Below are 13,652 nucleotides of genomic sequence, written 5' to 3' on the forward strand. Positions count from 1 at the left end.
GGCTATGAAAACTGTTTTTCTTTCGTGGCACTGGAGGAGCTATGTCCAATCTGAGAAAATAACCCTAATGATGTCAGTGATGTCACTATCGAGGCTTGGGCTTGTCGACTACAATTTGTTAACAGAAAGCCTTTGCTGCTCAATGGTCGCATTAAAATAACTCTTTGTTCGTCTATAGTTTCCATTGTGTGATCCAGTATTTTTCCAAGCATGCCTATTGGTGTAGCAGTACAAACAACGTCTGGTTTGGTACGTGTCATGGTTGGCTACGTTTTCGTCACAGCAGAAGTTTAGGTGATTCTGTGTGAAATGGTTTGTCATAACCGATTGCTTGAATATTCAGAGATACGCACATGTCCTATCCTTTCAACCTCTCTGTCCAGTGTCATTATAACACAGTGGAAAACTGTAACGCTGAAGTAGATCACATCAGAGGCTCACTAGCATTCGCCATACTGTTGACACAGGCTAACCCGGTTTACCAGATTTAGCTAGCAGACAGAAATAGTCCCACTATCGAAGCGTCCAGGGGCAAACTCTCACTTTAGAGCTCATGCTTAACATTTAATCCACATTTAATTCAACCAATTTAAGTGTATTAGGATAATGTTATCGTATCAACGTCCTTTATCAAACAATTCAGGACAAATACTCCTAAGCCTAACCCGTACTAAAGGATAGTAGTCGGAATATATCCGACTTTGCTGCTTCCATTTAAACCCCTCTTTCCTTTGTAAACCTGTGTCTTGCGAGTGTAACACCATCCTGTAGTTGCAGTACTTTATCACTGGAGTGCCCCTTTAATAGCCAATTCAACTGGGGCCACCCTTGTCCACACATTGGCTACTGACGGTTTCTGCTTTAAGTACTTACAAAAAGTTCTTGAAACTAAATAGTCTTCAGTGATTGGTGATTTGTGGCCAGTGGAAACACACAGTTATTACTGGTTTGGGGAACCAGGAACTTTTCACTCCAGCATTGTTTTCCGCAGAAAAGCATTGTCCTGTTTTTTTCTCATGGTCCTGGGCGATCAGATCCCGGGGCCGGCAGTCACAAAGCTCGGTGGCCCAGGACCCGGAGTGCGCATGGCTGGTCTGGATCCCATCACTCTTCAATGGGAAAGCTTTGGGTTGTAATTACTTTCAGACAGTTGAGCTCTGGAGCACTAGAGGAAGCCCTACAGAAGCCAGAGGACTTATTTTTCTTCCTTGTTCCAAAAGAAAGCAAAGGTCTCGAATTGAAAAATGAAGCCATTAGTACTTCTTAATGGATCAAAGTCATTTAATAGGACTCACTAATGCAGGAGCAAATCCAATCACTCCTCTATATAATGAATGCTATTGAAACAGATAAATTGAATAATTGCGGAGTGCTGATTTTGCACAAGGCTACATATTTTCCCTTTGCCTTGTGTGGCACAGGATTACTCAGATTCTTCATTAAAGGAAGTCAGCCATCTGTGGTCGGCTGCTGTGGGACTGCATGGGACGACGGGGCCCTATGAAACAAATTGAAACAAATTGTCGTGCTATTTGGTTAATAATGCATGGGGTGTTTGTCCCTAGGTAAAGCCCAGACTGCGGGGGGGGGGGGACCTGCTTCTGAGTCTCGCTGCGAGGGCTTTGGCCCAGGGTCCGCCTTTCCGTAGGTGCTTGTAACTTTTTTGGCAAGGAGCGAATGTTTCTATTTTCTCACAGAGCGAGAGAAAGGGCAGCTGACAGTGTGTGTGTGTGTGTGTGTGTGTGTGTGTGAAACTCGGTTCTTCAGCCAGCAGCCGCCCGGCTCTGCTGCTAGCCGTTTCTTTGGCGGAGAAAGATGCCCTCTCTGCTCCCCTGGACTGCGGCCACCTCCTCACAGAGCCCGCCTCACACGGTCAGCCTCTGCGTTAACATTCATCACTGTCTGTGGAGGGTTGAGCACTGTTGGCACACTGCTGATGCCACACAGGTGCTGCTCGCGGCAATCACTGCAATCTAAGTCTGATACTCTTTTATTTCTATCACAAGCTGACTGTGCGTTTCGCTTTCAGAATATAAAAAAGCTGATCTTTTGCAAGTCATTTAAGTGTTGTTGTTTTTGACGTAAAGGATCAATCTTTTCTGCATCGGCACTCCTCAACCTGTCGGGGTCCCATGTGGGCCGTGATTTTTTGAACCAAACCCTAACAGGTATAAATGGTCAGATATCAACTCGTTGAGACATATCAAATGTCGGGATGAGTGCTTTACCTGAACGCAACTGCTTTATGCGCCCGTTGCTGCCGCCGATGTCGACAGGCAGAAAGTCTTTGAACCAGTAGATCTCCGGGTCGGGGTTGCCGCTGGCAGCACACAGCATCGTGGCTGTGCGCGTTCTCTCCACAACCTTCAGCTGGGGGCCCATGTCGATGGTGGGGAAGCCGTGGGGGATCTGGTCCTCTGCGACAAAGACAGACACAAATAAGCAGGAAATTCAAACATAGTGAAATCCACCTGTAAATACCGCCGGGCCACTGCATGATAATTCTTTCTCGTCATGGTTCTAGAGCAAGGGCGCTGCAAAACGGGTGCTGAAAGAGGAAGGCCCTCCAACCACACTCCCATAATCTGAGACGCTCAGTGAGGCCCTGCCAAAATTAGTGATGAAAACCATGGGCGGAAAAATCCCATTCCACACCTCCTTCCGTGCAACAGCCAGAGCCTCACACACCTCTCTCATAATCATTAAGCATTCACACGTATTTTTTTCAGCAAAAAAAAGGAATTGTGTGTTTGTTGCCTGATTCTAATATAAACAGGAACTTCTTACAGTTTATTCAACATGAATTGCACTGGAGTTCTTAACCCTTCTCATTGTAAAAAAAGAAGGACCACCTTCCCAAAATAATATGAATAAACATGACGAAAAATAAACTGGGCTGTGAATACATGTCACTTTCAGCTGTGATGAAACAATATTCGTCTCCGTCTGAGGCAAAAGAGACACAATTCAGGCATGTGCATCCTTGTCTCCTTAGATTCATTATTAAAATTACAGTGAGTGTCAGTGTTGAGAAGATGCACTGCAGAACAGCTGACTGCCGACAGATGTGACATAGTGGGAGCTAGGATAAGGATCTTATCTGAGTAACTCACTGAAAAAGTTATGTGCACCCCTGTATATACATGTATATTTACATTAATAAGAGAAATACAAAACATAAAAAATGGGGGATCCAACTGATTGAATGAAAGAAATATCTAAAAAAAGATTAAGATTCCTGATGTTATGCATATGGTGGTCTGCTCCTTATACTAAGACAGTTCCACTTAAATTAGATTGAATTTTTTTTATAATTGGACTTTCTTACCGTCTCACAATATATTGAATGTATCGTCATATGTATCGTATTGCCCGATTATTGACAATACACAATGCTACAATTGCCTAAATCTGAAAAAAAGGTTTAAAAAATTAATAAATTGTAATGTAAAGTACACGAAACGTTGTTTGAAAAAAAGTAGTGATTAATTTGGTTACTTTCGCCAAACATTTGCATTTTAAGTGGTATGTAATTTAGAAGGCGTGTCCTGCGGTGGTGGGTAGGGCTGAGAGTTGTTGGGCATAGAGGCACCTGGAACACAGGGGGATGGGAAATTATGAAAAACTGCAAAACTTGTATTTCATGACAGAAAGATCTTTCATATTACTTTCTTAGTAATTTTCATATTGAGCTTTTCCATTTTGGTTGTTTTCTTTTAAGTTCTGCAATTTCAATCTGCTTTGATATTTATATTCAATGATCCTCCACTAAAACAGAGGACAACACAGATTTTCCACACATATAAGCATGCAGCGAGACGAGTGTGCTTAGCCTGGGCGGAGCGGAGGGAACCACCTGTGGTGACAGATACAAAAATAAAACTCCAGGCAACGAAGGAGAGGTGATGGCCAGGCTGGATGGGAGCGACCGGAAGACTCCCCGTGTCCAAAAGCACACTGGTTTGAAAGTGCTTGTTGGAAGAACGTATAAGAGTCGGTCCATTCTTGGTTAAAGGATCTGGTCTCGCTTTTTCTGAAACTGGACACTTCGCAGATGATGGAAAACAAGCTTCCGGACGCGCGTGGATTAAGTTATCAATATTTAATGGCAGGAAGTGTAGAACAAACATTTAAGGCGCTCTCCCTCGTGTCCCGGCTCCTCCGGGACACGCCTTGCGGCCTCGGCGATTACCTGTGGAAGAGGGCGATCCCTCTAAACCAGGAGTTTCATACTCCTCACTGGCCCGGTCAAAACGTCACTTCCGGTCCAGTCGCTTTCACAATAAGAGTCCCGTTTTGTTATTGTCCGCATTAAAGTCACTTTCACAATAAAAGTCCGTTATTGTAAGTCACTTCACGGAATTCAACCGGCCTCGTCAATCTATAATACTAACATACAGTCACTCTCATGCAATATGCATTAATTCTTGCCATTTACATTTGCATAGAGTAAACATTACCCCTATGCTTCATAATACATTATTAACAATATCAATATTCTCCCTAATATTTTCTTTTATAATATCTTTCTATATGTATTAATTTACTTTCCACGTTGTATTTTTGTACAACGCCCTGTGAAATATTTTCAGACTACTCGCATATCAGTTGTGTGACTTTCTACATCATAATAGTTTATTTGAGGAGTTTCAGTCAGGATTTAGAAAACACCACTTAGAGATACAGCAGTGGTGTAAATTACTAATGACCTTCTAAATGCGTCAGATGAAGGAGTCATCTCTGTACTTCTCTTTTATTGAGAAATTCACATATTATACAAGTTTAAAGTACACAGACATAAAACTAAGTCATTAATAAATACATGCCGAAAAACCTGTACCTCATGTACATATTTACGTTACGCCGTTAACATGTTACGCTTGCGCATGCGCGACGGACACATTCTTGGCGATTCGCTCATTCATGGCATTTTGCTAAGAGCTCATTTCCGTGAGATTGGCTTTTCTGCTGTTGCCCTTCAAAACAAGAGTTCAACATTTAGCATGAATTGAGAATGGCCGTACCAAGCCCGTTCTAAAAAGATGTGGACTGGAAAGCAGGCTTATTGCAGCCACTATTACAACTTGACACACTGAAATCATTTTGTTTTGCACAGGTTGCACGTTATTGTTTTGAAAATGTATGCAGTTTAAAACTGGTTAATTACAGTCAAAATAAGCTATTTCTTTGCCATATTTGAACTTGTTTTGTTTAGTTTTTCACAGGTTGCACTTATTGTTATTATCTTGAAAAGATATCCAGTGCAAAACAGGTTAATTACAGTCAAAATAAGCTATTTCTTTGCCAGTGTGCTTTTTTGCACATAGATAACTTTATTTGCATTGTTCTAACAAAGTGATTACACATTTGGTTTACTTGAACGTGGTTGCAATTTTCTTTATTCTATTATTTGAAAAAGCACAGATGTAGGAGTCACACAAGTGGGGCATGAATATTTTTCATCCTCCAAAGTGGGGCGTGACAGAAAAAGTTTGAGAACCACTGCCTTAAGGTACGAAGGGACAACACGATTTCACGTCACTGCTGCAGGTCTTGAAAATATGATCATAAAAATACAATCTTTATGGAATTTGCTGAACTACCGGCCTGATGGGAAACATCCACCCAGGTTTGGAACTCTCCCTGACCATGCTGAGAGTCCTTTTGTACTGAGAGTACAAATGAGTCCTTAAGCTTGACAGCTTCACAAACACCACCTCAGACAACCTCTAAAATTCCGCTCACTTGTCATTGAGCGCTTGAATAATTCACTTTCACTTCATTCAGTTGGGGAAGAGGACTCTCTTCAAACTCTAAATGGAAGTGCTTTGCACCAAAAAGCATCTCATATCAAATCTAGTAAATTGAGAAGCTGCCCTATTATTAGCTCAACGACATTTTCAATTTACTCTCTGAATTTAGTTGACTGTGAACTGAATGGATCCAGAGTTTGAGTCTGAGGCACATATATACCCTCATCGTGTACAAATATGTACAACCAGGCTAGGGTACCATATATCTATATCTCTCTCTCTCTCTCATATATATATATATTTCTCTCTGTTATATATATATATATTTATATATATAGAGTCAAAAGAAAGTTCAGTCGCTTTACTTCATTCGTCTGTAGTCACTTTGGAAGAAAGAAAAATATATCTGCCGGACGCAATTGGTTTTCTATCTCACTTTTGAGCCATATTTCAGAGCATACATTGACAACAAACCTAAGAGGTTGCCACAAATAAAGTTCCTACAGGTTCAACTGAACTCATATAGCACAGAATAAAAACGTTGTAAACAAAGCTGATTGTAATGCCGGGTAATATATTGGTAAATCTAACTATATAGTAAATGGACTGTAATTGTTGATCTCTTTTCTAATCTTCTGAACAATCAAAGCATTTTTTAAAAACTACATGTCATCATTCACTTGGATCGATGCTGCTGCAAGTTGCAATCACTGTGTTGGGAGGCTGTGATCAGCCAAGGAGAGGAGGGAGAATTCCCCTGATGGATGTCTACAGACTTGCTGCAGAACGACAGGCCTGACATGGTGAATGAGGATGAAATTACAGTTTTCACAGTCGGGACTTTCCCAGCCTGACTGAGGCTGCAAGGAAAACAATGGTGCTCATGATGGCAAATTGTTCAGAAGAAAGAGTTTCGGATTTAACTATTTTCACGCATCCCGTGATAATCTATATGGAATCGGATGACATCAATTTCAACGTATCAATGTCAAGGGACCACAGAATGTACCTGTACATATTGGTGCTGTGCTGTGACATCTTTTCCTCTACATTTGCATTAATGATGATAAAAATAAGAATTTTTACCAAAAGGTTGGACCTCAAACACGGAACTAAAGATGATCCCAATTAGTCGACGATTGAACGGGTGGATCTAAAGCAGGGGTTCTTAACCTTTTTGACCTTGGGGCCTACCTTTTCAAGTATAACGTGGCCCGGGGTCCATTCAAATAGTAACAACATATTATTTGAACTAATTGATCTGCTGCTTGGTTTGATTGTATTTAATAACTAAATCAAATCCACTTAAAGTTGAACAAGCAAAAACATGTCGCTCATCATGTGTACAAAAACCCGCGCATGCAACAAGACGCCCAACGGGCGAACCATTTATAGAACGAATCAAGCTCTTACAAGAACAAATGTAAAGGCTCAAGACAGGCTTATTAACACAAAAAAACTAAAACATAGATTTTTACTAGAGAATCAAAGGAGGGACTCAAAAAACAGAGGAATTGGATAAATAAATAATGGATCATTAAAATGGATCATTCATATAACCAATCAATGGTGCAAAACTGAAAGTTGTTTGCGGCCCATGGTTAAGAATCACTGATCCAAAGAGCTGGATTTGACTGTGGTGGAAAAATTAGTTTGGAAAACAAAGGATAATTCCATTCTAAAACTAGCTGTTTGCAGCTCCCGCTCTCTCCCGCAATCTTTACCTCTCGTTTCTCTTCTGTTGGTGGATCGCTACAATGGCGGGAATAGAATTACGACCGAAAGTTCCAAAAGATGGCAGGTTAGTAAACTGTATTCTGTCTGTCCGTCTCTTCCGCTCGGTTTCATTGCTTCTCGCGCCACATCAAAACACTTAACACTTGCAGTCCATTATCCTCAAACAGCTCAGCCTGGTCACATTTATTTTGAGCCAACATATTGTTGCTTAAATTAAGCTTAAACAGAGGGGGGGGATCAGTGATCTTATATTGAACTATAGAAATATATATGTAATGGTGGAGATGTTCTATGTACAGTATATACTGTAGCTAGCTATGCTGGCAGATAACATCCACAGTCTTGATCTTACAATACTTGATGGTCTCTTCAACTCATTATCAAGTCTGATGGAACTGACAAAGGTATTCATAGTAGAATCCAGGCTTGTTTGAATGCACAGGCTTTGCATCTGGACTTAACAATAAAGATAAATGCTTCATAAAATGACTTTCGTTGAATCCATGCATGTCTAGTACAACACTGAGAATAAAACAGAGACAGGGTGAGACAGGGTGCAGAGGCATTGCTCAAAACCTAAGGCAGGGAATTTAAACGTGATAAAGTTTGTGATTTAATATCCCAGTCTGTCAGTGCTGCTGGTGTTTTGAAATGCACACCTTTCACACTGTACAAGAAGAGCGCATGATTTGAAGCAGAGGACAAAAGAAAAAATATCATTCAGGGCTGCCATGATGTGACCCCGATTACAAATTCAGACTTGTATTGTAGTGTCTGTGGGGACATGTCTGGACTTGTAGCGTAGTGGCTGTGGGGAGGCGGTGGGGTGACTGATCGACAGGTCGCTACCAGAGCAGTTTCACATCACTGCCTTCCGGTCACCGGAAAATACAAAATTGCGATGGCTGTAATCCAAGATGGTGACGGACAAATTACAGAAATAGAGGCTTCAAAATATCAGTCCACAAACAAATGGGTGACATCACGGTGACGATAACACTTCTTATGAAGAGTTTGAGTTTAATGGCACATTTTGGGGGGCAGGTGCTCAAACTAAATAAAATGGCACCCAGCGTCAAAAAAATTTTCGGACAGAGTTTATATTTATGTTCGGACATAAGCAGTATTACACCAATTATGCTGTCCTCGAGCTGCATTTCCTCTGGGCAGGATTAGTCAGCTAGCTTACATTTTCCTTATGAATAAAGATTAATTATTATATGTTAAAGACAGTACAAGTGTACTGATTGGCTAAAGGGTCGTCATCCCAGCCACGTATTGCCCTCCTCGCTGGTCTGATACGGATCCGTATTGCCCTCTGACGTCATTTTCGAAATGAGCGATATTGATAGATATCAACAGCCAAGAGGAAATTCAGAAGCAGCGAAAAATGTGTTATTGAAAGCGATGAAGACTAAAAACTACAACAGACAAAACAAAGAAATAGATAAAACAATGTGGCACACGGTTAGCATGACACCGAGAGCTAGCATTGTTAGCATAGTTTAGCTGCTATTTTCTAGCTGTGAATTCTTGTGACATTTATAAACAGAAATTCAACAAACTTTCGAAGTTGCCTAAACATCATTTATACAACCACACAAAGAAGATGCCTGACTATATATCTCTACTTCTCTCTTATCATTAAATATGACGTCAGCAGGGCTCTCAAGTTTTGAAGACAGGCAAGCGTGAGATTTCCATCAGCACCCGATACAGCTGACCGTTGCGCGCGCCGAAAAGAGTTGTTGACGGGGGGGGTGGTGCTAGTGACTAATTTTTTTGCTCCATCCCAATGCGCGCAGACCGGCGTCGGAGCTCTGCAGTCGAACAATCGATCGGCGTATTGAGCACCCCTGCATTCAAGCATTAAATAGCCGAGAGGTTTTTTCAGCGTGAGGAATTCGATGTGTGGCGGGAGTGAGTGAGATAAGACCGAAATGCGTGAGTCTCACGCTCAATGCGTGAGACTTGAGAGCCCTGCGTCAGTAAACAGCTGGACAAGGCTTTGAAATCACGGATTTCGTGAGTTTTTTGTTTGTTTATTTTTTTAGAAAACGTCGGACCAATGGCGACGTAATGTTTTCAGCGTCGCTAATGTTGTGGTTGATTTATCACCAAACAACGTCGGGGGACAAACACCACCATGACCTGTTTTTCTGATACTGCGGATCAGAAAAGAAGTAGGCTGCACCCGTTAGGTGTGGCACTCAGCACTGATGAGCATGTCGGGCTGAAATTCTCAGAAGAATAAATGCCCTGTCAGATATAAAAACCCATTTGGGGGAAATTGATGACAGAGATTACTTTTTCTCCTTAAATATTGATCTCATCCAGGGCAAAAGGGCAGGTGCTTGAGCACCACTAGGGCTCTATCTGTGAACGTGCCTGCGTACACCCCTGATAAGGTCATGTACGTTGTGTACCGTCAGACACACGAAACGAGAGTAAGAGGAAATAAGTTTCATCAAGCTACAACTTCAGCTGTGCGCTATCTTTTTCTGGTGCAGGTTTATCAGCAGTTTGTGAATTAGCCCCTGAGTGTAATGTAGCTCAGCGAAAGTTCAGACAGGAAGACATTCGTTACAGCTGGTTCATTCACAAGCAGTCTCAGTCTTACAGCGATTACTCCATGAGCTGATTGGGGGCGGGCCCGATGAATGAACCAACCATTTAGAGGCAGCCCAGTTTTGTAAGCCTATCATAGCGTCGTTGGTAAAACTTTCAAATGTGTTCTCCTCTGCTGCTGTCAGTTGTCGTTTCAGCTCTGGTCATTGTGACCCTCCTCCACCCCAGGCTCCTCCAATCGGCATTACGGCAACGCTTCTTCTACACCATCACCAGTGTCTCTACCCCTGGGTTATCCTACTTCAGGATGGAGTCCAATCGCCAACAAGACTTTGCACTATTGCAATATGCTATTGTAATAAATGATTGTTAAACTCTAAATACCCGTCTCTCCTGATTGAACTGGCTGCAGGCATTTTCTGGGACAGCAGATCTGATTTGAGTCTTTTTTCTGTGTCTGAGAGCATTCAGATGAAACATCACTTAGAAAGAATTATTTATTTAAAATGATGTGTTGTTTGAGTAGTTCACTCTCTGAACTACTCAATGTTTCTCGCTGTCGCATTGAGAGTGTATTTCAGCAGTGCGCTTACTCCTCTTGTTCTTTATCACAGCTCTGCTATCTTGACCCCAAAAGCTGCTTGAAACAATTATCAGCTCTGGGAGCAGTTAAGCCATGTACGCCTTGACAGCCATTAGAGTCCAACCAACCACGGAGCAGACTTTTGGCATTCAAGCAGCGCCACAACATTAGCCTTGGGCAAATGGCCCTTTAATGGCAAATGCCAACATTTCACTCATGTGGTGTGGACAAACAGGGGGCGGCTGGAAAGACTTGGGACAAAAGGCAACACGTCTCTTATTGTCTCTTAATCTTTTCCACATCTCCATCCATCACTTTAATCAAGCAGATGCTGCACTGCCTCTCAGACCTAGCTGGAAAATGTCGAGAGCAAAGGAGCATCTTAGTGTGAGCAGGGTGGAGGGCGGGGGACGTGGCCCAGATCTTGGCAGGGCAGTTAGAATAGTTGACCAGTGCAGCAACAATTAAAAGAAACAAGCGGCTCCGGCACTTGATCTGTACCTTTCTAATGGGTGCAAATGTAGTTAAGGAGGAGGAAGAGAACACTTATTCTGCTGCTGCAGTAACATTCTTGGTTTATAATCAGAGAGAGATGTACTGTGTACCATATTAGGTTATATATTAGGTTAAAAGGGTGATTGAAGGGTGCTGATTTATTTCACTTTTCACACACTTTGAACCCTGGGATTTTGATTCTTTAAAAAATCAAGACAATTACATAATTTATCACAACCAGAAGCAAAACAATTTTCATTTCTCCGAGGGTTCTTGAACACTTCATGTGGGCTTCCGTCAAAAAAGCAACCAAAACAAATCTAAAATTATATTTCATCAAAATCATTTCATCCGACATGTCTCATTTAAAATCTTGCCCCGATAAAACCTTTTGAAGTAACCAGATCCTGTAAAAAGATTGAACTTGAGGAAGTCATTATTGACTCGTCTGGAAGTGAAAACAGAGCAGAGAGGAGATACAGGAGAGGCTGGCGATAGATGATGGAATAATGTAAATAGTTCAACATGTATAACACGTCGGTCTTACATTTGTTTTCTAATAAAACAGACAAAATATGATTTTATAAAAGTATAACGTCTTTCTCAATGTGATTTATGGCATGGTATGTTTGGGTGCTCTCTACTTCGAGCCATGGTACTTCTGTTTCCATAGTGATGCAAGACTTTTATATTGCAGTGAAAAACTAGGCCACAAAGAGAAAAAAAGAAGAAGAAAAGAAGGCCCAGAAACTGCTTGGTGTCCAGCGGGTTGAAACATGGCTGTTGTGCAGATAGGAAATGACAAAGTCTGACCAACTTAAAATCAACATTGTAGAATCTGACAAAGATTGGATATGAGATAATTTTTCTCGCTAGCACTGTGACATGAAACGATCAGCCAGTGGAGTGGGGGCTTATTACTAATATTGCCCATAGCTGTTTGATTAAGATGGCATTAAGATGGCGACGGAGCTTCCATGTTTTAATCAAGAGTGAGACTCTATTTCCATATCTCATTTAACTCTGCACGTCTCTGCAGTGTATGCGCACACATAGGCAAATACAGAAATACAAATGACACACACAGGAAACCCTCCACACACTTTACATTTTCTAATAAGCTGTTAATGGGAGTTTTGTGAAGCCGAGCCTTTAAAGACACACTCTGAGTTTACAATATGGCCTGGACTTCCAGCAGCATGCCCTCGGTGTCGGCTCCCAGCGGGCAGGTCGCCGCTGGAGGCCTTTCGAGTCTGAGCTGAAGGAGTTTCTGGTTTCATGGTTTCATCTGATTGCATGGCGAGCATTTAAAATAACAATATAGAAATAGCCAACCTTCTCACTAATGGTCGTGTTGACTGAGGGAGGTCATAAAGAGGATCAGTATTAAAGTGAGAACCTCACAAAGCAGATTTGGACACACTGTCGCTGTATAAGACAGGGACCAGGCAGGACCCACTTTAGATGACTGGTGTAGTTTAGTGGTAAAAATGTACTGACAAACTTGCTAATACTAACACTGTACTGTGTGACTCAAAGGCAAGCAGATTCTCCCCAGTGTGTCAATCTCAACAAGAAAACCATGAAGAGAATATAATGAAAAAATCTAATAAATAACAACGCATTTAATCCTCCACTGAGCTATCATATCTAGACTGAGGACATTGGATGTAACCAGAGGTATGATTCAGCCTTCAATGTGTCTGCTGAACCTGCCCCTGGGTCCCATGGAGATAATTGGAATGTCATTCAGTCTTCTGGTGCCAGTGCAGGTAACTTCCTGACAGATGGCCTTCACAGCGTGACGGGAAAGTTAAAGAAAGTCCCCGCGAGTTAGAGACGACATTACGGAAAACACGGACCAGAGTGAGCGTGGAGCTCCGACTGAGAACTGTGAGCGGATAAATAAAGTAACCGTCAATGTCACCAGTGAGTACTGCAGAGATCTAGGCAGACGGGACAGAAATCTGATTGCTTTAATTGCTTCTTTATCTGCCTGCAACACCCAGGCGTTGCATGTTTGTGTGGACGTGTATCTGTCTATGTGTGTGTGTGTGTGTCTTTGTCATTGTAACCCCCACCATGTCCCCTTCCCCCCACCATGCTCCTGTGTACTATAGGCTGTGTTTGTTTGTGAGCTTGTGAGCCTGGAAGCCGATTGCTGGGCCTGTTGTGAGGAGATAAATGACAGAGGAAGACGGCAGATAATTGAGTTGGAAATCTCTTTGCTGCAGAAGCCACTCTAGCAGCATTGGCCCTATACTAAATATTCTCCTTCTACAAGTACATCATACCGGGGGGGGGGGGGGGGGGGGGCACACTTAATGTGAGGACTGAAAGAAGCACGGATCTGAATATAAGATATAGCTGGTGAAATGAATGCATGCTTTGGAGTTTAGCCTCACTCTCCTGCAGACCGCTGCTCATACACAGGTAGTTCCTGAAAGACTACCTGTGTGAATGCACAGGTGTGTGTGAGCGTCTTGTGGGACGTGAGGCCAGGCTCCAATCTGAAT

This window comes from Pseudoliparis swirei, chromosome 5, assembly GCF_029220125.1.
Source record: "Pseudoliparis swirei isolate HS2019 ecotype Mariana Trench chromosome 5, NWPU_hadal_v1, whole genome shotgun sequence".
Lineage (NCBI taxonomy): Eukaryota > Metazoa > Chordata > Actinopteri > Perciformes > Liparidae > Pseudoliparis > Pseudoliparis swirei.